Source organism: Bos javanicus, chromosome 14 (genome assembly GCF_032452875.1).
Source record: "Bos javanicus breed banteng chromosome 14, ARS-OSU_banteng_1.0, whole genome shotgun sequence".
Lineage (NCBI taxonomy): Eukaryota > Metazoa > Chordata > Mammalia > Artiodactyla > Bovidae > Bos > Bos javanicus.
This window is the reverse complement of record NC_083881.1, coordinates 79,769,131-79,795,594: the sequence shown is the minus strand read 5'-3', so window position 1 is coordinate 79,795,594 and position 26,464 is coordinate 79,769,131.

Sequence of the window (26,464 nt, the reverse complement as noted above, 5' to 3'; positions counted from 1 at the left end):
GAATTTATGTGAACCTAGTTGGGCTGATTAAATTTTCACCATATTAAATCTTCCAACACATATTTCCTGAGCACACACCTGGTATTTGAGTGTGAATATTAGTTAATGATTGGTGGTTGTGTTTGAGGCCACACGCCACAACAAACTAGAGATGTTTCAGATTTCAATACCGTGCTAAAGAAGAAACATTCTGAAGTGGTTCAGGGATTGAAGGCCTCAGAGGAAGAGACATAGTGATAATTAATAGAGAGCATTCTTAGATTCTTAAAATATCAAGCCATTTCAGAGTAATTAATTTTTTAATTAATTTTGGCCCCAAGTCATGAAATCACCTATAGGAGACAGATAATTCTGGATTCAAAACACGGGATTCGAAAACCCTAAGAACAGAAGCACACGTTGTAACCTTCCCACTTGGCTACCGAGTGTGAGCAAGGTTGTTCAGGGCTTCATGAGCAAAGTCAAACAAGGGACTCTTGTTTCTTTGAATCTAATTTGGGAGTTATCAGTTTCCTTTCTCCACATACAATGAACTATCTGCTTTTTTCCTTCTGTTGCTAAACCTAACATATTATTCTATATGTGTGTGTATATATACATATGTATATACTTCTCTTAATATTAAATGTTCTAAAACCATTACTAGAACAGATGTGTGTTGTTTATATTAACGTGAAATAGTGCGGCTTCCCAGGGGGCTCAGCGGTAAAGAATCCACCTGCCAACGGTGGAGATGTGGGTTTGATCCCTGGGTCAAGAAGATCCCCTGGAGGAGGAAACAGCAACCCACTTCCGGATTCTGGCCTGGAGAATCCCATGAGCAGAAGAGCCTGGTCGGCTGCAGTCATAGGGTGGGACATGAGTGAGTGACGGAGCATGAGCAGGAAGGTGAACTAGTATTCAATTAGACAAATACAAAATTAAGTGAATAAAATGAAGGTTAATAATCCATTCACCATTAATATAAACAGAGCTAAATATTATAAATGTAAATGGAGTTTTTATTAATGAGATCTAGATTGCTAATTTTAATTATTAGTGGATTTTAACAAATAAGCTTTCATGAACCTTAAAAAATTTGAAAATAGATATAAAATTGTGATGAGAATAAATAATCCTTTATTTAAAAATATTTTATGGAATGTTATTATTCAAGTATGATATTAACCCAGAAAACTAATAGATTCTAAGTATATATTGAATGTCTTTTTATAAAGTGATCACACACATTTTTCCCAACACTGAAAGAAGGGAATAGAACTTTGCCAGCGACACACTCCGTCCCCTTCCTATCACACTGCACCCTCAGGAGGGACGGCTATCCTGCCTTTCAGCAGGACTCACTACAGAGTGCACTTCTCATAAACGGAATCATAATGGACCTGCTTGTTTACTGTCTGGCTTTTTTCTGGGCCTAATTATAGCAGATCCACTTATGCTGTTGCCTAGAGTCTTCCACTGTGTTTATTCTCACTGATACATGGGGGTTTTCTCAGTCAGCTGTGTCTGAGTTTTGTGACCCCATGGTCACAGAGAAAGCAGCTGGGCTCCTCTGTCTATGGAATTTTCCGGGCAAGAACACTGGCGTGGGTTGCGATTTCCTACGAGTATTATATGAACGCACCACAGTGTTTTGTTTGATTGGACACATTTTTGGAGGAGGAGGAGGAGGCTAATTATGCTTTAGATGAACGTGTGGGCTTTTGCAATTTCAGGTTTAAATTGGCAGCACTGCTGTGGAAGTACTTTTTAAAAATTTTGTAGCGTATACCTGTTAGTAGCTCAGTAAGGATTAGTTGCTCAGTCCTGTCCCTGTTAGTAGCTCAGTAAGGATTAGTTGCTCAGTCATGTCCGACTCTGTGACCCCACTGATTGTAGCCCACCAGCACCAGGCTCCTCTGTCCATGGAATTCTCCAGACAAGAATATCAGAGTGGGTTAGAGATTAGATAGCTGTTCCCTTTATATATACATATAATTAGTGAACTTGGTCAGTTATAGGACTGCAGGTATTTAGCTTTGTTATATGCTACAACAGTTAGAACTGGACATGGAACAACAGACTGGTTCCAAATAGGAAAAGGAATACATCAAGGCTGTATATTGTCACCCTGCTTATTTAACTTCAGAGTACATCACGAGAAACGCTGGACTGGATTAAGCACAAGCTGGAATCAAGATTGCCAGGAGAAATATCTATAACCTCAGATATGCAGATGAGAACACCCTTATGGCAGAAAGTGAAGAGAAGCTTAAGAGCCTCTTGATGAAAGTGAAAGAGGAGAGTGAAAAAGTTGGTTTAAAGCTCAACATTCAGAAAATGAAGATCATGGCATCTGCTCCCATCACTTTATGGCAAATAGATGGGGAAACAGTGGAAACAGTGTCAGACTTTACTTTTCTAGGCTCCAAAATCACTGCAGATGGTGACTGCAGCCATGAAATTAAAAGACACTTACTCCTTGGAAGGAAAGTTATGACCAACCTAGATAGCATACTCAAAAGCAGAGACATTACTTTGTCAACAATGGTCTGTCTAGTCAAGGCTATGGTTTTTCCAGTGGTCATGTATGGATGTGAGAGTTGGACTATAAAGAAAGCTGAGCACCGAAGAATTGATGCTTTTGAACTGTGGTGTTGGAGAAGACTTTTGAGAGTCCCTTAGACTGCAAGGGGATCCAACCAGTCCATCCTAAAGGAGACCAGTCCTGGGTGTTCACTGGAAGGACTGATGCTGAGGCTGAAACTCCAGTACTTTGGCCACCTCATGCGAAGAGTTGACTCATTGGGAAAGACTCTGATGCTTGGAGGGATTGGGGGCAGGAGGAGAAGGGGACGACAGAGGATGAGATGGCTGGATGGCATCATGGACTCGATGGACATGGGTTTGGGTGGACTCCAGGAGTTGGTGATGGACAGGGAGGCCTGAAGTGCTGAGGTTCATGGGGTCCCAAAGAGTTGGACACGACTGAGCAAGTGAACTGAACTGATATGCTGCCAAGTAGCTTGCAGTGTGGATCTAACAGTTTAATACATTATCAGTGATGATTGTACTAGTTCTAATTGTTTAACACAGTAGACACATGGCATTATAATTACATTTAATCATATTCCTTCAGGGAGCTGCAAAGCAATGTTGCTTTGTGGCGTTAACTGGCATTTTCTTCAACTCTGATATTCATATGTTATGGGCTGAAATATTTTCTCTCATGCTCTAGGTTATCTTTTCATTTGTGATGGTTTCCTCTGGTATATGCTATGCTATGCTATGCTAAGTCACTTCAGTCGTGTCCGACTCTGTGCGACCCCATAGACGGAAGCCCACCAGGCTCCCCCGTCCCTGGGGTTCTCCAGGCAAGAACCCTGGAGTGGGTTGCCATTTCCTTCTCCAATGCGTGAAAGTAAAAAGTGAAAGTGAAGTCAGTTGTGTCCGACTTTTAGCGACCCCATGGATTGCAGCCTAACAGACTCCTCTGTCCATGGGATTTTCCAAGCAAGAGTACTGGAGTTGGGGTGCCATTGCCTTCTCTGCCTATGGTACATAAAAGCTCTTAAATTTAATTGGATCTCATTTGCTTATTTTTGCTTTTATTTCTTTTGTTTTAGGAAGCTAATTCAAAAAATATTTCTATAATTTATGTCAAAAAGTGTTTTTTCTCTGTTTTCTGTTTCTCTGTTTTCCTCTAGCAGTCCTATGGTTTCTGGGCTGACACTTAGGTCCTTAATCTATTTTGAGATTATTTTGTGTGGTGTTAGAGAATGTCCTAATATTCATTTCCACGTAGCTGTCTGTGTTCCTCAGCACCTCTTACTGAGGAGGCAGTCTTTTCTGTATTGTATGGTCCTCTGACTCCTTTGTTCTACATTAATTGGTCATATGTGTTTGGGGTTATTTCTGAGCTCTCTACTCTGCTACTCTGCTCCGTTGGTGTATGTGTCTGATTTTGCTCAGTAATATGCTGTTTTGATTACTGTAGCACTATAGTGTGGTCGGAGGTCAGGGATTATGATTCCTCCAGCTCTATTGTTCTTTCTCAAGTCAGTTTTGGCTCTTTAGGGTGGTTTGTGTTTCCATACAAATATTAAAGTTATTTGTTCTTGTTCTGAGAAAAAAAATGCTATTGGTATTTTTATAGGGATTGCTTGAATCTGTACTTTGCCTTCAGTAGTATGGCCATTTTAACAATATTAGCTCATCCAGTTCAAGAATATGGTCTGCCTCTCCATCTGTTTGTGTCACCTTTCATTTCTTTTATCACGGTCTTATATTTTTCCTGAATCTATGTTCTCCATCTCCATAAGTAGTTTTACTCCTAAGTATTTTATTATTTTTGGTGCGATAGCAAATGATATTGTTTCTCTAATTTCTCTCTCTGATAGTTAACAGTGTGTAAAAATGCAACATTTTATGAAAATCAGTTTTATATCCTGCAGTTTTTCTAAATAAAGATGGGTGTGTATTTTGGCATTTCATGGCTTGTTTTCGGGCTATCTTTATAACTACCTCTTTCAGCCTCTCCCTCTATGGTTAGGTGAATTTATTTAGTACTATGATTGGGCTCCTTTCTCCTGTGTTTGTGTGGGTCTATTATAGAGTTTTGGTTTGTGGTTATTACGGACTTCATATCCGTTAACCTATAGCAATATCATTTGCTTTAGGCTGATAGTCATTCAAATTCAAACACGTTTTAAACTGTTTGCATTTGACTCCCCTTATTTTTTATGTTCATTATGTCATATTTTACATTTTTGTGTTTATCACATAACTGCTTATGTAGTTAGAGCTTATTTTTAAATTCTCGTCTTTTAACCTTTGTACTAACTTCTAAAGTGGTTGACTCACTGCCTTTACCATGTACTTGCTTTCAGTGAGATTTGTTCTTCTTTTTCAGTCACTGAGTCATGCCCTATTCTTTGCGACCCCATGGACTGCAGCACACCAGGCTTCCCTGTCCTTCACTATCCCCTGGAGTTTGGGCCAACTCACGTCCATTGAGTCGGGGATGCCATCCAACCATCTCGTCCGCTGCTACCCCCTTTTCCTCTTGCCCTCAATCTTTCCCAGAGTCAGGTATTTCTCAGTGAATAAGCTCTTCACAGCAGGTGGCCAAAGTGGAGATTCATTATGCCTTAGGATATTTTCTTATTTTTTGTTGCATGTTCCTGTTTTTTCTCTTAAAGACCTTTTAATATTTCTTGTACGCTGGTTTATTGGTGATGTACTATTGGTTTTTGATTGTCTAAGAGCCCATCTCTCTTTAAATCCTAAATGATGATCTTTCTGGGTAGAATATCCTCATTTTTTTTCTTTCATCACTTTAGATATATCATGCTTATTTCTTCTTATGTGAAAAGTTTGTACTTTTCACATACCAACTGCATAATCAGTTGGTAATATTATGAGAATTTCATAATACTATCAACTTGCTTATGACTCTGTTCTCCTCTTGCTTCCTTTTCAGTTATCTCTTAAATTTTTTGTCATGTTGATTATGATATGTACTTGTGTGGGTCTCTTTGTTTGAGACTTTCTCTGTCCCTTTTATATCTGGATGTCTGTTTCCTTCCTTGTTATGGAATTTTTCAGCCATTATTTTAGCAAATACATTTTCTGTTCCCTTTTCTCTCTTTTCTCTTTCTGAGAACACTATAATAAGAATACGACTATGTTTGATTTTGTTCCAGAGTTCCCTTAACCAATCCTCATTTATTTTCTTTACTGTTCTCCTTACTTCTTGGGTTATTTTCATTATTCTGTCTTGCAACTTACTTGTATATCTTTCTGCTTCTCCTATTCTGCTAATATTTTCTTCTAGTGATATATACATATATACACACACACAGATAAAAATATTTATGTATATAATATACACATACATACATATAAGCTGTTGTGGGGGAGAGGATCTAAGAAAACAGATTTTTTTTTCATATTTTCTAGATCTTTGCTATAGTTCTCATTGTGACCTACCTTTTTTTTTTTTCTTCCCTAGTCAAGTGAGCCTTTATCTTATTATTGCTTTTATTTTTTTATTTTATTTTTTTCTAATTTTATTTTATTTTTAAACTTTACATAATTGTATTAGTTTTGCCAAATATCAAAATGAATCCGCCACAGGTATACATGTGTTCCCCATCCTGAACCCTCCTTTTAACATCTTATCAGGAAAGCTGTCTGCTTTCTTAGATCCTCTCCCCCCATTCCCTGGGATTTTAGCTCATTCTTTAATTTGGAACATGGTCTTGTCTTGTCATTTTGCTTGACTTTCTCTGTTTGTTTCTATCAAATTAGATGCGAGTTACCCACCCCGTTTGGAAGGGCAGTCCTTGCGTGGAGCCCCTGTGCAGTCCGCATTTGTCCGCAGGTGCATGGCCGGCTCTGCAGCGAGCACAGGCTGCGTGCTTTCTGGGCTGCGCTGGCGGCCCCCGTCTCGGTCCGGGGTTGAGCTAGAGCCGAGTGCCAGCTGGGGCTCCCCCGGGCCCAGCAGTGGTCAGCGTCCTCTCTGGGGTTAGCACTCGCGGGAGGCCCTGGAGACCACGGCGCTGAAGAAGCCCTAAGGGTGCTGGGCTTTGCCCTGGCGTGATATAGAGCAGGTCTCTGGTTCGCTTGCCCGGTGTGAGTGCTTGGGCCTGCGCGTCTCACCTGGCTCTGCTTTGTCCCAGGCGCAGCTGCACACGTGCCTGACGGCCGCGGTGGTTTCTTAGGACAGACGGAGCCTGAGCAGGCGGTGTTGAGGTAGGAGCATAGTCAGGACGGAGGGGCTGGCTGAGGCAGTCCTCCTGGGCCGCCGGAGCCACAGGCGATTTTCAGTCGGCCACCACCCTGGAAGTGGCCGGGTGTGTGCTGTTGAAGCGCAGAGAGCTGTTTCTGACCGCTCTCCAACAACCCCCTGTCAAACCAGCCACGGGGACCCTCTCCCTGGGGTCCGACCCCGCGGCTGGGACATTTGACTCCTTAGGGAAGATGCCTGAGCTTGGGATTTCTCTCTCTTCTGGGGTTCCTAGCATGTACGTGGGCTAGGACTGGATCATTTCTCTTCACCGCCTATCAAATTCTGTGTCCTTTTTCTTTGCAGCCTTAGTTGTAGATGAGACCTTCTGCTAGTTTTCATGTCATTCTTAGTGAGAGTTTCTCTATATGTAGTTGCAGTTTTGATGTGTTTTTAGGGGGAGGTGAGTACAGGGTCTTTTTACTCTGTATCTTGATCCCACAACCTCTAAAAGATTCATACTATATTCTTAATGGTCAGCAGAACATAAAGTTAATTGCTATATTATTAGCAAATATTGCTAGATTTTTTTAAATATTGATTTTTTTATTTGCCTAGTTCATATACCTGATACAATTCATCTTTAAATGCTCTTGTAATTTTCTGCATAGAGGCTTTGCAAAATTTTTACCTGATATCTAAAGGCCTGTGTACCTATGAATTAGACATCATGCATATCACATATTATTATCATTAATTCTTTTACAAAAGCTGAAGCTATCGGGAGTTGTTTGATAAAGTCACTGTGTGGAGGCAAACCCCGGGCCAGAGGCCCATTCTCCTGCTCTCAGTGCTTCCTGAGAAGTAGTTAGAAGGAGACTGGCAGTCTCAGAGTAAATGTTTTTTCAATGAATCCATGCAATTTGTATTCTACTCAGTCTCATAATTTTTTAAAAAGAGTATTTAAGAAAAGTGTTATTATTTTTGGAAAATTTTCTTTAAAAATCAAAGGAGATAAAAAGTAAAACAACAGAAATATTAAATAAATGCAATGAGGTTGTTCAATGTTCTAAACTTAGCACCTAAAAAAAAATAAACTTAGCACCTAATTAATAAGAGAGAGATAACAAGAAGCTAAAGAATATTTGCTCTCTAAATTCAGTCTTGTTCAGGGAAATATTTCCAGCATTTAATTGGAATGATGTTTTCATTCTCAGAATCAGCATTTTCTCATACACATGCGCATGAACACACCCACACACATAAGCATTTCCCCCTTAACTCCTCACTTGCTTTTAATGATCCATTCTGGTTTTAAAGGTAACATAGTGACATATTATCACTATGTGTAAACAAAAAAACAAACACGAAACTCACAATGCTTTATAATTTTCCAGCTAAGGAAGCAGAAATAAAATTTTAAAACCATGTTTTAAAGCAAACTTCGCAAGATCTGTTGTGACTTGAATATTTCCATGTTAAATCCATAATGTAGATTGACATGTTTGAGATAAACAAACCTGTAGTGTGATTTTAAAATAACTTATATCACTATAGCTTACAATGAGTGTGTTATAAAGCGAGAAAATAAATGTTTTCTGCTATTTCCTCAACATGTCTTCACTGTTTTATTGTGGGAAGGTTGGTGGATGGCTCAATGGACCTGAGTCATACACTTCTTTGAAATAGGCAAATAGAATATGCTTTTAAAGTACTTTTTCTGTGTTTGCAGAATAAGACATTTATCATCCAGGTCTAACAGAAGTCGAAAATAAGAACAATTAATTTAAGAAACGTTTAATGAGCACTTTCTATGTTCCTGGTACTGTATCTGATACTGAATTATGTTAGATGCTGAACTATGTTAATACTGTTCCAGAGACATTAATTAATCGCTTAGTCATGTCTGACTCTTTGCAACCTCATGGACTATCCTGCCAGGCTCCTCTGTCCATGGAATTCTCCAAGCAAGAATACTCGAGTGGGTAACCTTCCCTTCTCCAGGGGAGCTTCCTGACTCAGGGATTGAACCCAAATCTCCCATATTGTGGGCAGATTCCCTACCATCTGAGACACCAGAGAAGTCCTGAGACATTAATTAGGAGATGATAAAGGTTCATGGTAGTTTCTAAGAGAACTCTGAAAACAAAACAGAGTAAAACCTGAGCATTCGAGCAACAGTACTTAAATGTTCATTGTGTTACTGAATTCTCAATATACTACCTGCCTAGATAAAATTCTCTCTTTTTTTTTAAATTTGTGTTTCTATCTCTTAGAAATTTAAAATTGAAATCTGAATAAAGTCTGCAGTATTATACCAAAGTTAAATTTTTATTTTTGGTAAACATATCAATGTTGCTTAAGATGACAACTTTAGGGAAATGAAAGAAGGATCCAAGAACTCTCTGCTCCGTCTTCTCAATGCTTCTGTGTTGGTGTTCTTTAGTCGCTCCGGCGTGTCTGACTCTTTGCCACCACAGGGACTGCAGCACGCCAGGCCTCCCTGTCCTTCTCCCCCTCCCAGAGCTGGCTCAAACTCATGTCCATTGAGTTGGTATTTGGGTTCGACCATCTCATCCTCCTTCATCCGCTTCTCCTCCTGTCTTCAATCTTTCCCAGCATCAGGGTCTTTTCTGAGTCAGTTCTTCACCTCAGGTGGCCAAAGTATTTGAGTTTCAGCTTCAGCATCAGTCCTTCCAATGAACACCCAGGACTGGTCTCCTTTAGGATGTACTGGTTGGATCTCCTTGCAGTCCAAGGGACTCTCAAGTGTCTTCTCCAACACCACAGATCAAAAGCATCAATTCTTCGGTGCTCAGCTTTCTTTATGATCCAACTCTCACATCCATACATGACTACTGGAAAAAACATAACTTTGACTATATGGGCATTTTTTGGCCAAGTAATGTCATTTTTTTAATACACTGTCTAAATTGGCCATAGCTTTTCTTCCAAGGAGTAAGTGTCTTTTAATTTCATGGCTGCAGTCACCATCTCCAGTGATTTTGGAGCCCAAGAAAATAAAGTCTGTCACTGTTTCCATTGTTTCCCCATCTCTTTGCCATAAAGTGACAGGACTGGATGCCATGATCTTTGTTTTTTGAATGTTGAGTTTTAAGCCAGCTTTTTCACTCTTCATTTTCACTTTCATCAAATGGATCTTTAGTTCCTCCTTACTTTCAGCCATAAGCATGGTGTCACCTGTCAATATCTGAGGTTATCGGTATTTCTCCCTGCAATCTTGATTCCAATGCAACCCAGTCTGCATTCCACATGATGTACTCTGCATATAAGTTAAATAAGCACGGTGACAATATATAGCCTTGACATACTCTTTTCTCAGTGTTGAACCAGTCCAGTGTTCCACGTCTGGTTCTAACTGTTGCTTCTTGAACAGCACACAGGTTTCCCAGGAGGCAGGTATGGTCGTCTGATATTCCCATGACTTGAAGAATTTTCCACAGTTTGTTGTAATCCACACAGTCAAAGGGTTTAGCGTAGTCAATGAAGCAGAAGTAGATGTTTTTCTGGAACTCTCTTGGTTTTTCTATGACCCAGTGGACGTTGGCATTTGATCCCCTGTTCCTCCACCTTCTCTGAATCCAGCTTGGGTATCTGAAAGTTCTTGGTTCATGTACAGTTGAAGCCTGACTTGGAGAATTTTGTGCATTACTTTGCTAGCATGTGAAATGAGTGCAATTGTGCGGTAGTTTGAAATTCTTCGGCATTGCCTTTCTTTGGGTTGGAAAGAAAACTGACCTTTTCAAGTCCCGTGCCCATGATGAATTTTCCATATTTTCTGACATATTGAGTTCAGCACTTTAACAGCATCATATTTTAGGATTTAAAATAGCTCAACTGGAATTCCATCATCTCCACTTTGTTTGTTGTGATGCTCCCTAAGGCCCACTTGACTTTGCACTTCAAAACGTCTGGCTCTAGGTGAGCGATCACACCATCATGGTTATCTGGTTCATTAAGATCTTTTTTGTATAGTTCTGTGTCTTCTTGCCAACTTTTTTTAGTATCTTCTGCTTTTGTGAGGTCCATACCATTTTTGTCCTTTATTGTGCCCATCTTTGCATGAAATGTTCCCTTGGTATCTCTAATATTCTTGTAGAGATCTCTAGTCTATCCCATTCTATTATTTTCCTCTATTTCTTTGCATTGTTCACTTAGGAAGGTTTTCTTATCTCTTCTTGCTATTTTTTAGAACTCTGCATTCAGATGGGTATATGTTTTCTTTTCTCCTTTTCTTTCACTTCTCGTCTTTTCTCAACTATTTTAAAGCCTCCTCAGACAGCCATTTTGCCTTTTTGCTTTTCTTTCTCTTGGGGATGTTTTTGACCGTCACTGCCTCTGCCATGAACCTCTGTCCATAGTTCTTCATGCACTCTATCAGATCTAATACCTTCATTCTATTTGTCACTTCTACTGCATAACCATAAGGGATTTGATTTAGGTCACACCTGAATGGTCTAGTGTTTTCCACTACTTTCTTCAATTTAAGTCTGAATTTGGCAATAAGAAAGTCATGATCTGAGCCACAGTCAGCTCCCATCTTGTTTTTGTTGACTGTTTAGAGCTTCTTCATGTTCGATTGCAAAGAATATACTCAATCTATTTTGGTATTGACCATCTTGTGATGTTCATGTGTAGAGTCTTCTCTTTTGTTGTTGGAAGAGGGTGTTTGCAATGACTAGTGCGTTCTCTTGGAGGAACTCTATTAGCCTTTGCCTGCTTCATTCTGTACTCCAAGGCCAAACTTGTCTGTTACTCCAAGTAGCTCTTGACTTCCTATTTCTGCATTCCGGTCCCTGATGATGAAAAGGGCATCTCTTTTTTTGTGTGTTAGTTCTACAATGTTTCTGTAGTCTTAAATTATTTTTAATGGAACATTGTCTTCAAAATGCATTAATATCAAAGTAATGTGTTTGCAATGGCCAGGTATACTTTGTAAAATTTGAAGTCTAGAGCAAACACATGAAGACAATAAATATCTAAGAATAGGAGAGACTATAGGAATGTAATATATATTTGGATTTTCTCTTTATTTGGATCTATTACTCCTTCTTAATGTTTGTTGCATGCATGTTAAGTCACTTCAGTTATGTCTGACTCTTTGTGACCCTAGGGACTGTAGCCCACCAGGCTCCTCTGTCTATGGAATTCTCCAGGAAAGAATACTGGACTGGATTGCCATGCCCTCCTCCAGGGGATCTTCCTGACCCAGGGATTGAACCCAGTCTCTTGTGGCTCCTGCACTGCAGGCAGATTCTTTACCTCTGAGCCACCTGTTAAGTCCTTTTTAATGCTTATTTTGGTTTTTATTTTTAGCTTTCTTCTTAACAAATTCACTGTCTTTGTTTCATTGAACATGGCCCAATCATGGAAACTGGAGTCCTAAATTTATATGATCTTCTAACTGAACATATGTAAGTCACTGAGAAGTGATCTGATTTATACAAACTGACTATGCCAAAGCCTTTGACTGTGTGGGTCACAATAAACCATGGAAAATTCTGAAAGAGATGGGAATACCAGACCACCCGACCTGCCTCTTGAGAAACCTGTATGCAGGTCAGGAAGCAACAGTTAGAACTGGACATGGAACAACAGACTGGTTCCAAATAGGAAAAGGAGTACATCAAGGCTGTATATTGTCACCCTGCTTATTTAACTTATATTCAGAGTACATCATGAGAAATGCTGGGCTGGCAGAAGCACAAGCTGGAATCAAGATTGCTGGGAGAAATATCAATAACCTCAGATATGCAGATGACACCACCCTTTTGGCAGAAAGTGAAGAAGAACTAAAGAGCCTCTTGATGAAAGTGAAAGTGGAGAGTGAAAAAGTTGGCTTAAAGCTCAACATTCAGAAAACGAAGATCATGGCATCCAGTCCCATCACTTCATGGCAAATAGATGGGGAAACAGTGTCAGACTTTATTTTTTGGGCTCCAAAATCACTGCAGATGGTGACTGCAGCCATGAAATTAAAAGACGCTTGCTCCTTGGAAGGAAAGTTACGACCAACCTAGATAGCATATTGAAAAGCAGAGACATTACTTTGCCAACAAAGGTCTGTCTAGTCAAGGCTATGGTTTTTCCAGTGCTCGTGTATGGATGTGAGAGTTCGACTATAAAGAAAGCTGAGCACCAAAGAATTGATGCTTTTGAACTGTGGTATTGGAGAAGACTCTCGAGAGTCCCTTGGACTTCAAGGGGATCCAACCAGTCCATCCTAAAGGAGATCAGTCCTGGGTGTTCACTGGAAGGACTGATGCTGAAGCAGAAACTCCAGTACTTTGGCCACCTGATGCAAAGAGCTGACTCATTTGAAAAGATCCTGATGCTGGGAAAGATTGAGGGCAGGAGGAGAAGGGGACGACAAAGGACATGATGGTTGTGTGACATCACCGACTCCATGGACATAAGTTTGGGTAAACTCCAGGAGTTGGTGATGGACAGGGAGCCTGGTGTGCTGCAGTCCTTGGGGTCGCAAAGAGTCAGACAGGACTGAGTGACTGAACTGAATATCATAGAACCTTCGTTAAGAAAATAGGCTAGGGAAATATTAGAAAAAAAGGCTCTATTGTCACTATTATAAAATATGCAATGAGTTCTTATATCTGTTTTTCATTTTCTGAAGCCCTATTTATAATATCATTAGCTTTCTTTGGGTGAAGTATGACATCAAGTGAAGTATACCAAAAGAAAATAAAACATTTATTAAAATGTTTAGTGAGCAACACTACGTACTAGTGATCAAAGTTTTTTTTCTTATTTCTGTTCTGTCATTGCCAAAAAAATCACATTATGAGTAGATGTTAACACCTGACAAGAATGTCTATCAGTCTTCTGAGTCTGCAATGCCTAATCAGTTCCTATACTAACTTGATCGCCTGGTCTGAGGAAAGCAGTTGTTAAGGTAAAACTTAAGTGGCTCAGTGAGATGTTTTAGTAAAATTCTGTATTTTATGCTGTTTTCACTGATAATATCCACCTGTTATTTCATTTTATGTATTTAGTATTTAATGATTCAAGCAGTTTGGCTGTTGAAAATTATTCTTTTTCTTTTCTTTTTCTTTATACTAAAATCCTAGATTAACAGAAAACATTATCTACTTGACAAGAGAAAACATTTTAAAAGATAGTTCTTTGTCAATTAAATGTTTCAAATACATTTGTTTTTTAAAAACAAAACAAGTTTTCTATTTTTTCTAGTACTGGTGTCATTTCTTGTTTTTTTTTTTTTTTTGCTTTTAATATCAGGGTGGAGTTGAGTAAATTATTCTCTCCAGTTAATGGCAGAAGAATATTCTACTTTAATGCATAACCTTGTTAATGCTTTGTTTTAGATTTTTTAGATTTTTTCCCTTTTATATCCAACCTCCACACCCATTTTTATCCTTCATTCAAACAAATTTCTAGTATATTTAGTGCATATTCTCAATGTATTATTGAATACTTGAAAATCTAAGCACTTATGCTATTTTGTACATGCAGTTTAAAACCATATCAAATTTATTGTTGAGTCTGTTTTCCTTTAAGTCTTATGTTTTAAAAGTCTAGAAAAGATGTCATGTGAACATGTAGCTTATTAGATTTTGATGCTACTTCACAGCCCAATTTGTGCAAATGCAGGGCATTATCAATTCTCATTGATTATCAAAGTTCTTCATCTTCATAACTCTCCAAGGGAAATATTTTCAGCTAACCTGTACCAAAAATTCAAGGTACAATATTTTCACAAATACAAAATAAGCTAAAAAACATAATTGAACTTTGGCCAATTCATTATTTGAAACTAATGTAATAAATTCACAAAAATTTAAATGCACAAAAATAAAATTATAGGCCTAATTCAATTAGTTATTAAATTTGAATGTGAAAATTCAGTGTGAAATATTGGCTAACTGATTTAAATTGTGTGTTCCCAAATAATACATATTGATCAAATGAATTATCTCAACAATGCAAGAAGGCTTAATATCAAATTTGTTATACACCATAATACCAATAATCTAAAAGAGATACATTACTTTTTTGATCAAATGAATTATCTCAACAATGCAAGAAGGCTTAATATAAAATTTGAAATACATCATAACATCAATATTTTAAAAGAGAAACATTATTGTTTAACTTACTGGATAAAGACAAATGGCAACCCACTCCAGTGTTCTTGCCTGGAGAATCCCAGGGACGGAGGCGCCTGGTAGGCTGCCCTCTATGGGGTCACACAGTGCCAGACACGACTGAAGCGACTTAGCAGCAGCAGATAAAGTCAAAAGCATTGCCTAAGTTTAATAGTTCATTGTAACTAAGATAAAATTTAAAAAAAAAGAAAGTATGAAAAATTGGCTACGGCCTACTGATTTACATCAGTGAACTTTCAATTTTAAAAAGAAAATATAGATGTATTAAAGAAAAGATAAGAATGATGCCTGCTCATGGTGATGCCTCACCATGAAAAAGTGAAAAACAAATTATTTAATAAGTAAAACATATAAAAGATAAAATAGTTATATTTGCAAATAAAATAGCTCCATTAATGTTAAAGGAAAACATTGGACAATGAACAGGTAGATATTAGATCTGAAAACAGACTTCAGAAAATGTGTCAGTATAAAGTCATCCTAGAAAAATTGGTTGTACTAATTTACTTTGACATTGAGCCATTAAACAAGTGAATACCTTCTGGGTTAGGGACATACTTGGAGAAACACTGCATTGATTAGACCCTTCAGTTGGCTTAAAGCTCAACATTCAGAAAACGAAGATCAGGGCATCCAGTCCCATCACTTCATGGGAAATAGATGGGGAAACAGTGGAAACAGTGTCAGACTTTATTTTTCTGGGCTCTAAAATCACTACAGATGGTGACTGCAGCCATGAAATTAAAAGACGCTTACTCCTTGGAAGGAAAGTTATGACCAACCTAGACAGCATATTCAAAAGCAGAGACATTACTTTGCCAACAAAGGTTTGTCTAGTCAAGGCTATGGTTTTTCCTGTGGTCATGTGTGGATGTGAGAGTTGGACTGTGAAGAAGGCTGAGCACCGAAGAATTGATGCTTTTGAACTGTGGTGTTGGAGAAGACTCTTGAGAGTCCCTTGGACTGCAAGGAGATCCAACCAGTCCATTCTAAAGGAGATCAGCCCTGGGATTTCTTTGGAAGGAATGATGCTAAAGCTGAAACCCCAGTACTTTGGCCACCTCATGTGAAGAGTTGACTCATTGGAAAAGACTCTGATGCTGGGAGGGATTAGGGGCAGGAGGAGAAGGGGACAACAGAGGATGAGATGGCTGGATGGCATCACTGACTCGATGGACATGAGTCTGAGTGAACTCCGGGACTTGGTGATGGACAGGGAGGCCTGGTGTGCTGCGGTTCATGGGGTCGCAAAGAGTCGGACTGAGCGACTGATATGATCTGATCACAGTTACAGCAGGAACCGTGGGTGTTAAAGGGGTAACATGAAAAACTGCACAAAAAAAATCTACAGAAATATTTTAAATAATTTAAAACACAAATAAATGGATAAACATATCATTTCAAGGAATGCGACAAATTGAAATTGTTCAGATGGCAGTTTATTTCAAAATGTTTTAAAGGACTGTGTAATTTTCTATATTTCTCTGTAATTTTCAACAAAATGTTAAAATTTATTGAATTTTTATTGTTTTTTATTGATATTTATAGTCGTGATTGATATACAAATCAGTGAAACAAAGTCAAGAACTCAGAAATAGCCCCATACAATTATGACAAAGGCATTATTTATTAGGATTAATATGTCATAGGAAGCAAAATTACTTCTAAAAGAAAGGTTATTTTTGAAGTTCTCCTTAGAGAAAAGAAATCCTTCCAAATTTTGACTTAGATAATGCTCTTAATGGATTCTCACATAAAATTGAACATTTGGAACATTCCCAGTTACAATCTTTAATTCATTAAATGGAAAGGGAAGAATGTAAAATGTTTTCTGCTTAATTTAAGGGTGAGGTATGGACAGTGACCACTCTCCTTGTAATGTACAGATGCATCTTGTCCCTCTACTTTCATCATTTTAAAATAATGTTAAAATAACTAGGCACTGTTATAACATGTCATTCCGATGGCAGAATTTTTTTGATTCTGTTATTTTACTCTATCAAAATCTTCAGGAATAATAGATGAAATAATCATGTTCTATGTAACATATCTATATTCATCTAAAATATGAACACCGTTTATATTTTATGAACAGTTATGGAACACTGTTGATGCAATATACAAACAATAGTAATAAATATGAAAAATTAATTTTAGGACTGGTAGCTCCCCATCCAATATTGATTTTTATCTCTGAAATACTAATTTCCTTTAAAGCGTTACCCTGTTTTCTTCACTTACTATGTTTGTATGTAATATGTGAAAATTTCACTAGAGTGCTATGTGACTCTTTCATGCTATCTGATTTTGCCTTGAATATCCCCAAGAGGATACTGAATTTACTGTGTAAAGACTATTATACATGCGTCTATTATCATTAAATGTCATCAACGACAAAGCAAATATAAAATCTACTTCAAAGCCAAAATCTGATCATAGTACTTTCTTGTTTAAAACATTATATTTATCTTTACATTGTATCAATATAATTTTCTAAATTCCAGGACTTCCATAATCAAATTTCTACCCATCCTTGGACAAACTGATCTATAGAAAATAAAAATTAGAAACCTCTAATACAACAATTATTTTGGAATTATCATGGGAATAAGGGTTGTAGAGAATTAGTAAGTAAAGTTTTCTTTGATAAAGTAAATTCAGACAAGAGATTAAAATATATTTTTAAAAGTTCCTCTCTCACTGTTATTGTTATTGTTCAGTGACTAAGTCACGTCTGACTCTGCAACCCCATGAGCTGCAACACACCAGGCTTCCCTGTCCTTCACTGTCTCCTGGAGCTTGCTCAGACTCATGTCCATCGAGTCAGTGATGCCATCCAACCATCTCATCCGCTGCCACCCCCTTCTTCTCTTGCCCTTAATCTTTCCCAACACCAGGGTCTTTTCCAATAAGTCTGATCTTCACATCAGGTGGCCACAGTATTGGAGTTTCAGCGTTAGCATCAGTCCTTCCAATGAACACCCAGGACTGATCTCCTTTAGGATGGACTGGTTGGATCTCCTTGCAGTCCAAGGGACTCTCAAGAGTCTTCTCCAACACCACAGTGTGAAAGCATCAATTCTTTTGCACGTAGCCCTCTTTATGATCCAACTCTGACATCCATACATGAGTACTAGAAAAACCACAGCTTTGACTTCACAGACCTTTGTCAGCAAAGTGGTCTCTGCTTCTTAATACGTTGCCTAGCTTTGCCATAGCTTTTCCTTCCATTCCATGGACAGAGCATCCTGGCAAGCTACAGTCCATGGGGTTGCAAAGAGTCACACACAGTCGAGCGGCTAACACTTTCACTTTCTTTCAAGGAGCAAGCATCTTTTGATTTCATGGCTGTGGTCAGAGTTGAATTCAAAATAAGATATACCTTAGTTCCCCAAGGTGTACCTGGCTATGAAGTACCCCAAGGCTTTTCAATCGACAGACTTTTCCTGACCTTTGGGCCCAAAGCAGGGGTAGTTAAAGTAACCCTACAGCTGCCATCATCCAACTGTGAGCTGAGTGTCGTGTGAAACTTTTCTTAGAGAACGTGTCTATTTCATACTGACCCAAACACTAAGGCAGGCCCCTCGAAATCACATTTTATACATTAAAGTAGAAGCACTGAAAACTATGTATGCATGCATATAGGGAAGGTTTCATAAAACTAGGTATGTATAACCCATGCTTTGCTTCTGTTAAACTATGGCAGAGTCTAAAGAGCATTTAAAACAAGCTGAGTTTGCCAGTGTAAGATTGTTACGTCAGGCTGATAGATGGCTGAAACTGGCAAAATTGGAGAGATGAGTGGAGAAAGCAAAAGAATGTAGGGAAAGAGAGAGTTAAAATTATATTGAGGTTCATGTAGCTATAGCATATGTAGGTGCTATGTTAGGTCTTAATAAGTTTTGTTCTAAAAATCAGTTCCTGAGTCTCATTGACTCTCTGATACAGTCCCTTATTTTTTCATATTATTTTGAAGTGAAATGCAGCAAAAAGCATCAGCAACTTTGATAGAAAAATTTAAATAATTTGATTTAAATTTTTAACCCAGGATCTGATTTTTTCTTCAGCTTCCACAATGTGATGTATGTGTGTGTGTGTTAGTTGCTCAGTCATGTCTGACTCTTTGAAACCCCATGGACTGTAGCCCACCAGGCTCTTCTATCCATGGATTTCTCCAGGCAAGAATACTGGAGTGGGTTGCCATTTCCTTCTCCAGGGGATCTTCCTGACCCAGGGATCGAACCCAGGTCTCCTGCATTGCAGGCAGATTCTTTACAGTCTGAGCCACCAGGGAAGGCCTCCATAATGTGATACTCACCTAAATAATCAAAGTCCTAAGTGTTATCTTACTATTTGAACAAATCTCAGGAATCAGGAGAGAGTAAGAAGTAACTGTACGGTGATGTGGGTATCTTGAATACATGACTCACAGATTCAAATGTATTGCCTTACAATCACATCTGCTTATATGCAATTTGTTGTCAACAAATAAAGCAGAGATTGATTTTGAATCAGAAATAGTAATAAATGGAATAACTATTATACTGCTTGGCAGTTAGCCCTCAATATGGAAGCAGCTCATAGACGTGATAGCAATTATTAACAGTGTCAGACAGGCAAACATGATTTTAATTTCTCTGACTTTAAATTGTCAGCTCCCTGTATCTATACTCAGCATGAATAATAACATGTTCTCTCCTTAGAGGAGTATTTTGAGAAAAACTTCAAAAGATAAATTTAGATTTCCAACAGGTATGGTTAATTAGCTCTGCTTCTTCTTGCCTTTTAGCTTAAGAATCCCTGCACATAACATAATAGTTCGTGGCTCACATAGAATCCTTGTTTAAACCTACTCTTTATGATACTCCCTCACTCTCTATGGCTACTTATTTGAGGATGTGTAGACAGAACATTTTAAAGAGAGTCACTGCTTGCTCTTCAGTTCCCTAGGTCCTCCACGTGTGCTCTGAAGCAATATAACTATGTTGTCCAAAGAATCATCGGTACCTTCCCTGCGTGTGTTGGCAATACTGAGGGTTGTAGGTGGGGTGGAGACTGAATCCCTATAAGAACATGGCATTTCTACATAGTAAAAATGAATAGGAGAAGATTCAGATCCCTATTGGTTGATCAAGTAAGAGGAGCAGGTGAAAATGACCCTGAATATCAGGCATCTGGATTTTGTTGATGAATGGATAAGCAGGAGCATGCTGCATTAAAATGCACAGAGGGGGATGGAGTTCTGGCTTACCAAGAAAGTGAACCGTGCTACATTCTTTGTTTGTTTGTTTGTTTGATTTCTTCTAAATTCCAATCATTCTGAGGCAAGATATGTTACAAAACAATCAAAGGATTTGAAAGAATCAGAATCTATCTGCCATCATCAGAATTCACACACGCATCAGTTCTGTTCACCATACATGCGTGGATTTTATGAGTTATCATCCAAACCACGGATCTGGTCTGCAAACCGCAGATTTGCCACTTGGGGTTGCATGTGCTGTCTCTAGTCTGGACCATTTGGCTCGTGAGTCTGCACTCAGCTCGTCTGGCTTATGAAGGATTTGGCCTGGGAGGCTGTGGATCAGGGTTTCTCTCCGTGCTGCCTCTCATCCTCCAGGAAGGTAAGCCAGGCTTGTATATATGATAGCAACATGTCAGAAGCAGCAGAAGACAGGCCCTGGTGAGTAATCGCGTTCCAAGGCTCTGCTTTTGTCATGTTTGCTACTATACTTTTTACCAAAGCAAGACGTGAATTCAGTCAAAGATTCTGCCTTTCAATGAGAGGAAAGCAATTGCCAGTGTAGTTAGATGGAGGAGGATGTTTTATTCCAGTTTCATAACCTGTCATGAGAGAGTAGTAAAGAGAATAGAGAGAATTGTAGATATGGTTAAATTTGGGGGGAAATCAAATTTCATCTGCTCTCTTCCTCTAAATACTTGCATAAAACCCAAACTTTCTATTCATAAAAGTCAACATTATATAAATACGTATTGCTTCAGGTATAATGAGGAGTCAGAATAACCCTAGAACATTTCTCCACTTCCTTTATCAAAAGTTAAACCATTTTTATCCTTAATTAGATAATGTTAAGAACATAAAATGAAATAGGAATAAGTGGAAGAGACAGAGTGAATATCTTTAATATATCATTCAAAATTAATTAACATTTTTAGTGCAGCTACAAGAAAAACTGTAATAACTTGGCAAACTCCTTAGTATCATTAGGAAAAGGACATTATACTTGAAAGAGTATTATAGAAGCAATTTTGAAAACAGAAAATATAAGTTACCCAGACAGACTCCCCATTTAGTGGAGGGACATAAAAAGAGGAAAAAAGACACTTACTCATATAAGACACAACAATTCCTTTGAACTGTGTACCTGTTCTAATTGCATCTAAGCAAATACATGGATGTGTATATGTATGGCTGAGTTCCCTTACTGTGTTCTGAAACTTCTGCAGCATTGTTAATTGGCTATACCCTGATATAAAGTGTTTTTGGTGTTAAAAAATGAACAAATGAAAAAATTTAAAAAATAAGTGAATAAATTTCGTGTTTTTCCTATTTTACTCATGGTACCAGGACACTGAAGCAGAGAGTTCATTTTATTTTTAACCAAGTTGAAAGCAATGCTTGTGTTCTAGTCCAATTATGAAATCAGAAACCCTGTATACAAAGCAGAAATAAGAAGTGTTTTCAAACCTGGAATATCTCCAACACATTAGAAATATGTTGTATCATTTTTTTTATTCAAAGTAATCTTCAAACTACTGAGATTAAAAGTAATTGAAAGTTTAAAGTTTGATTTTTGCAATAGGTTTAAGCACTTTTGTTGATTGAATAGAATACACAATCCATTACAAATGTTTGTTTATTCTTAATTCTTCTAACTGCACTGGATCTGTATGAACTAGACTTTGAAAACATCAACTAAGATGATGACTCACAAATATCCACACCAATGATATTGTTTTATCAAAATATTATCCTTTATTTCACTGGATTTGATGAAAACGTGTTTTGACATTATAAGGCAATTTTCCTTTAGATAGAATTTTGGGAGAAAATTTATCTGACTGCTCTGCTACTAGAAGGGCATTATTTTTTCCCCTTGGAGGAAAAAAAAATACTCTAGAAGAATGAATAAAAAGCCCTGAAAATCACTGATATTTTATTAATAGTGACTTTAAGTTGCTTTGATTTATATATGGAGCTTATTCTTGGCAAGTTGGTTAGATTAAGGATATCTCTTTCTCTTTGGAGATAGCTACATTATTAAAATAAGTTGTCTATACAGCCTCAGATCCAAGCGACAAGTGAATTACACAGCGTACATGATATCCTGACACCGTTTCTGTTACAACGGAAACACCAAGGCCTGCAGAGTCAAAGCCTCCTGGAGTCCTGTCCCTTGTCATACTCAGCGGGGGTCTACACGAGCCTCCAGTCTACACAGCAGACCTGCTTCTATTCTGTACCTTAAATATCACGAGACCAGTCTTCCGGTGTTTTGTTAAATACGTATTTCCCAAAACATAAGGCAATTCACTGATGCGCTGGATGCTAAATGGAAAATAATCTTACCGTTGTATATTTGAGGATCATTTTTTATTGCAAAATTTCTCTGTAAAAATGGTTTAATGGCTGATATATATTCCTGAGATGGGAAAATTGCAGTCAAAATCTCAAAACCTGCATGTTTATTCTTCTTACTTACTTACGTAGTGTCTATATGGCCAAAATATTTAATTTGAAAATAGCTTCTATTAAACTGAAAATACTAAATCTGTAATTATGAGGGAAAGCCTTGTTGAAAATTATAATGGCATGCGTTGAAGTCATGAACTCCTCTGACTGCAGACATCAGTGTGACGCCGTATTTCTCATGTTTCCCAGGCGGCACTAGCGGTAACAGACCCACCTGCCGACGCAGGACACACGAGACACAGGCTGGATCCCTGCATCGGGCAGATCCCCTGCAGAAGGGCACGGCAACCCGCCCCAGTTCTCTTGCCTGGAGAATCCCACGGACAAAGGAACCTGGCAGGTCACAGTCCGTAGGGTAGCGATGAGTCACACACGACTGAAGCAGCTTAGCGTGCACGCATGCAAGACTCTATTAAAATATCACTCTATGGTTTACAGAAAAAAAGAAAAGAAAACGTGGTCTTTGTACTTGACTTAAAGTTCCCAGCCATGACTGAAAAAGTCTCTGGAATCATCAGTTTCCAAAATTTCCCTAGCACATAGTAGGAGCTCAATCAGCATACATTGCATTAGTGTATGGGTAGCCAATGGCTCGTTTTTGGTGTCTAAACATTTGAAATAATCAATAAAAATTGCTGCAACAAAACTAAAAATTGCATATTCTGGCAAATCAAGAGAAATGTACATATAAATTAAATAGTCAGATATCATATATTCGTTTTGACTCCAGAGAATCTAAAATGTGACCAATCTTTGAATACATATATTTGATTATTTATACTAAATTTGGTATTTAATTAGGTATTGACTTTTAGTTTTTCTAAATGAATGGTGTTATAAAATTATTGACTACTCATGAAATAAATACATAACTATTTAAATTATCATGCATATATCCACTTTGAGCCAACTTTCCTTTTTTTTACAAGGAAACTGTTGTTTTGGGGACTTATTTTTATTCCCGCACAGTGACATAAACCTTTACATTTATTTAGTACTCTATTATGATTTTTTTCCTCTTAGTTTGATGTCTATTAGACACAGTTTTTCAGAATATCTATGTTGACATGTTGGCAGTGATTTCTGCCTGAATTAGAAAAGAGATGAAAATCCTTAATAATATTGGAAAAACAACAGCTGTTACTGTTTACCTATACTTCCAACAGCAAGATTAGGAATCTCCACAGTTGTTAGATAAATGAAGTTTCAGTCCATTAAATATCCACTAACTTTGCAGTGATTTATATTAATACACAAGCAAAAATTTAAGCAGCTATTTTTCCTAATAAAATACTTTTTGTGCATATAAATTTATACACAATATGCTATTCTATATAAAGTATCTTACTAAGCAACTGTATTGTCCATAATAATCTTCATGAATTGGTGAAGATTATTTGGTGTTTACAATTCTTTTCATTTTATACCATTAAATATTAAAATGCCAATCTTGAGATCAACATAACCACCTTTGAACCAATATATAAGATGTTGGAATTTTGTTTCCTCAGCAGCCAAGCTGAGCCACATATACAGAAATTGGGTTCTGTGTCTACAGCCTCAGAGAAGACAATGGCACCCCACTCCTGTACTCTTGCCTGGAAAATCCCATGCACAGAAGAGCCTGGTGGGCTGCAGTCCATGGGGTTGCTGAGGGTTGGACACAACTGAACGACTTCACTTTCAGTTTTCCCTTTCATATATTGGAGAAGGAAATGGCAACCCACTCCAGTGTTCTTGCCTGGAGAATCCCAGGGACGGGGAGCCTGTTGGGCTACTGTCTATGGGGTCGCACAGAGTCAGACACGACTGAAGTGACTTAGCAGTCTACAGCCTAAAAGTGATTAATAAGGACCAACTGAGATTTTTATTTCTTTTTGTTTTCAGTCTCCCCTTAAAATATACGCCCTTCTACCTGGCCAAACATTTACCAGATCATTGCCTCCACAATAGATTATGATTTCCAGATTCTGACCAAGGAATAGACCCTTCCTTTTCCTTTCAAAACTTTTGTTTTTTGTTCTCAGGCTTCACATCAAGCCCTGCATTCATTTTGGAAGACACTGAAATTAACAGTTACTCTCCGTTTTCTCATTTCCATGAGCTCTTCCTTCAGAATCACATATTTAAAGCCTCTTGGAGCTCCATTGCAACATGGACCCTTGTTACCACCCAGAACTTCTTCCTCAGACAGCGTGAATTCAGGCACCCCACCGTGTATTCAAGCACCCCACTGTGTATTCTTTTTTTTGTTAGTTTTCACAACTATCTCCATGATAAATGCTCTTTGTTCTCATAGTATTTTCCAGTCTACTGACTTTTCTATATTTCTTACAATTTATCAACCTTCTCTTTCATTTACCTCATTGTCAGATTACAACTGCCGTTATTTTAACAACACTCTTTCCATTCATCTAAAATTCTTTATTCATCTGTCATTGGTCCTATCACTTAAGCAGAATATAAATCTAGGAAAAAACATGTTTTCTGTCTTTATGCTTATACCTAAGTACCTTAGCACAGTCCACAGCAGGATAGACAGGCTCCACAGATGATTCAAGACTACTGATAAATATTCTTACAATTTTTTTCTAGCTATCAGAATCCAATCCCGAGATATATTGACCTCCCACTTGAAAGGAAAATGGATTTTTTTTCAACTTCCTGCAACATGTGCACAAACTTAACTACGTCTGCACCCAGCCTATTTATATTCAGCATAAGATAGTGTAAATCCCTCCCTCTACTCCCTTTAACAATATTTTGCATTTCATCTCCTCTAGCCTTTTAAGCAAACTGAAAGATCTATTTTCTTTATCTATTCTTATTGTTCCATACGTACTTCCCTTTGGCTGCTTCCAAATCTATTAGATACTGTAGATACTATGGGCTCCTCTGATAGCTCAGTTGGTGACGAATCACCCGGCAATGGAGAAGACCCCTGTTCGCTTCCTGGGTTGATAAGGCCCCCTGGAAAAGGAATAGGCTATGCAATGGCACCCCACTCCAGTACTCTTGCTTGGAAAATCCCATGGACAGAGGAGCCTGGTGGGCTGCAGTCCATGGGGTTGCTAGAGTCAGACACGAGTGAGCGACTTCACTTTCACTCTTCACTTTCATGCATTGGAGAAGAAAATGGCAACCCACTCCAGTGTTCTTGCCTGGAGAATCCCAGGGATGGGGGAGCCTGGTGGGCTGCTGTCTATGGGGTCACACAGAGTCGGACATGACTGAAGCCACTTAGCGGCAGTAGCAGCAACCCACTCCAGTATTCTGGCCTAGAGAATTCAATGGACTGGATAGTCCATGGGGTTGCAAAGAGTTGGTCACGACTGAGTGAAAAAAAAAAAAAAAAAAGTCAAGTAAATCATTTCAAAACTGACGGCTTCATTTTAGAATACACAGGCTTCATTTCCTCATCTCGTACTGGGTCTTTAAGACATTCTAAACACACTTCCACTTCCCTTTCTCTAACTAGACCATCATGGCTAATTAACAAAGTCTTCCATCTAAGCTAATTTGGCATTTACTTAGCCTCTGAAAATGCTTCCTCGTTGTTTTCCACTGAGTGTTTATAACAGTCCTTTATGTCTGTCCTTGACAGAGCCCCTCTGTCTTCAGCCTAAAGCTTTATTCACTATCAGTCTCCTTTCAGCATCCTGTTCGGTGAGTTTCTGTGTAACGTGTTGCGTCAGCCTTGCGACCCCTTTTCTGCTTCGCTCTCTGTCCATGCTTTTCTTTTTACTTCTTCTGTCCGTGGAAATGATATCACATATTGGGATATGAAGATGGCTTTCACTTCAGCCTCAATTCTCTCCTGAGGTGTAGACTTTTACAACCAGCTTCTCAAAGAACATTTTAAAGAGGATGACTGAACAA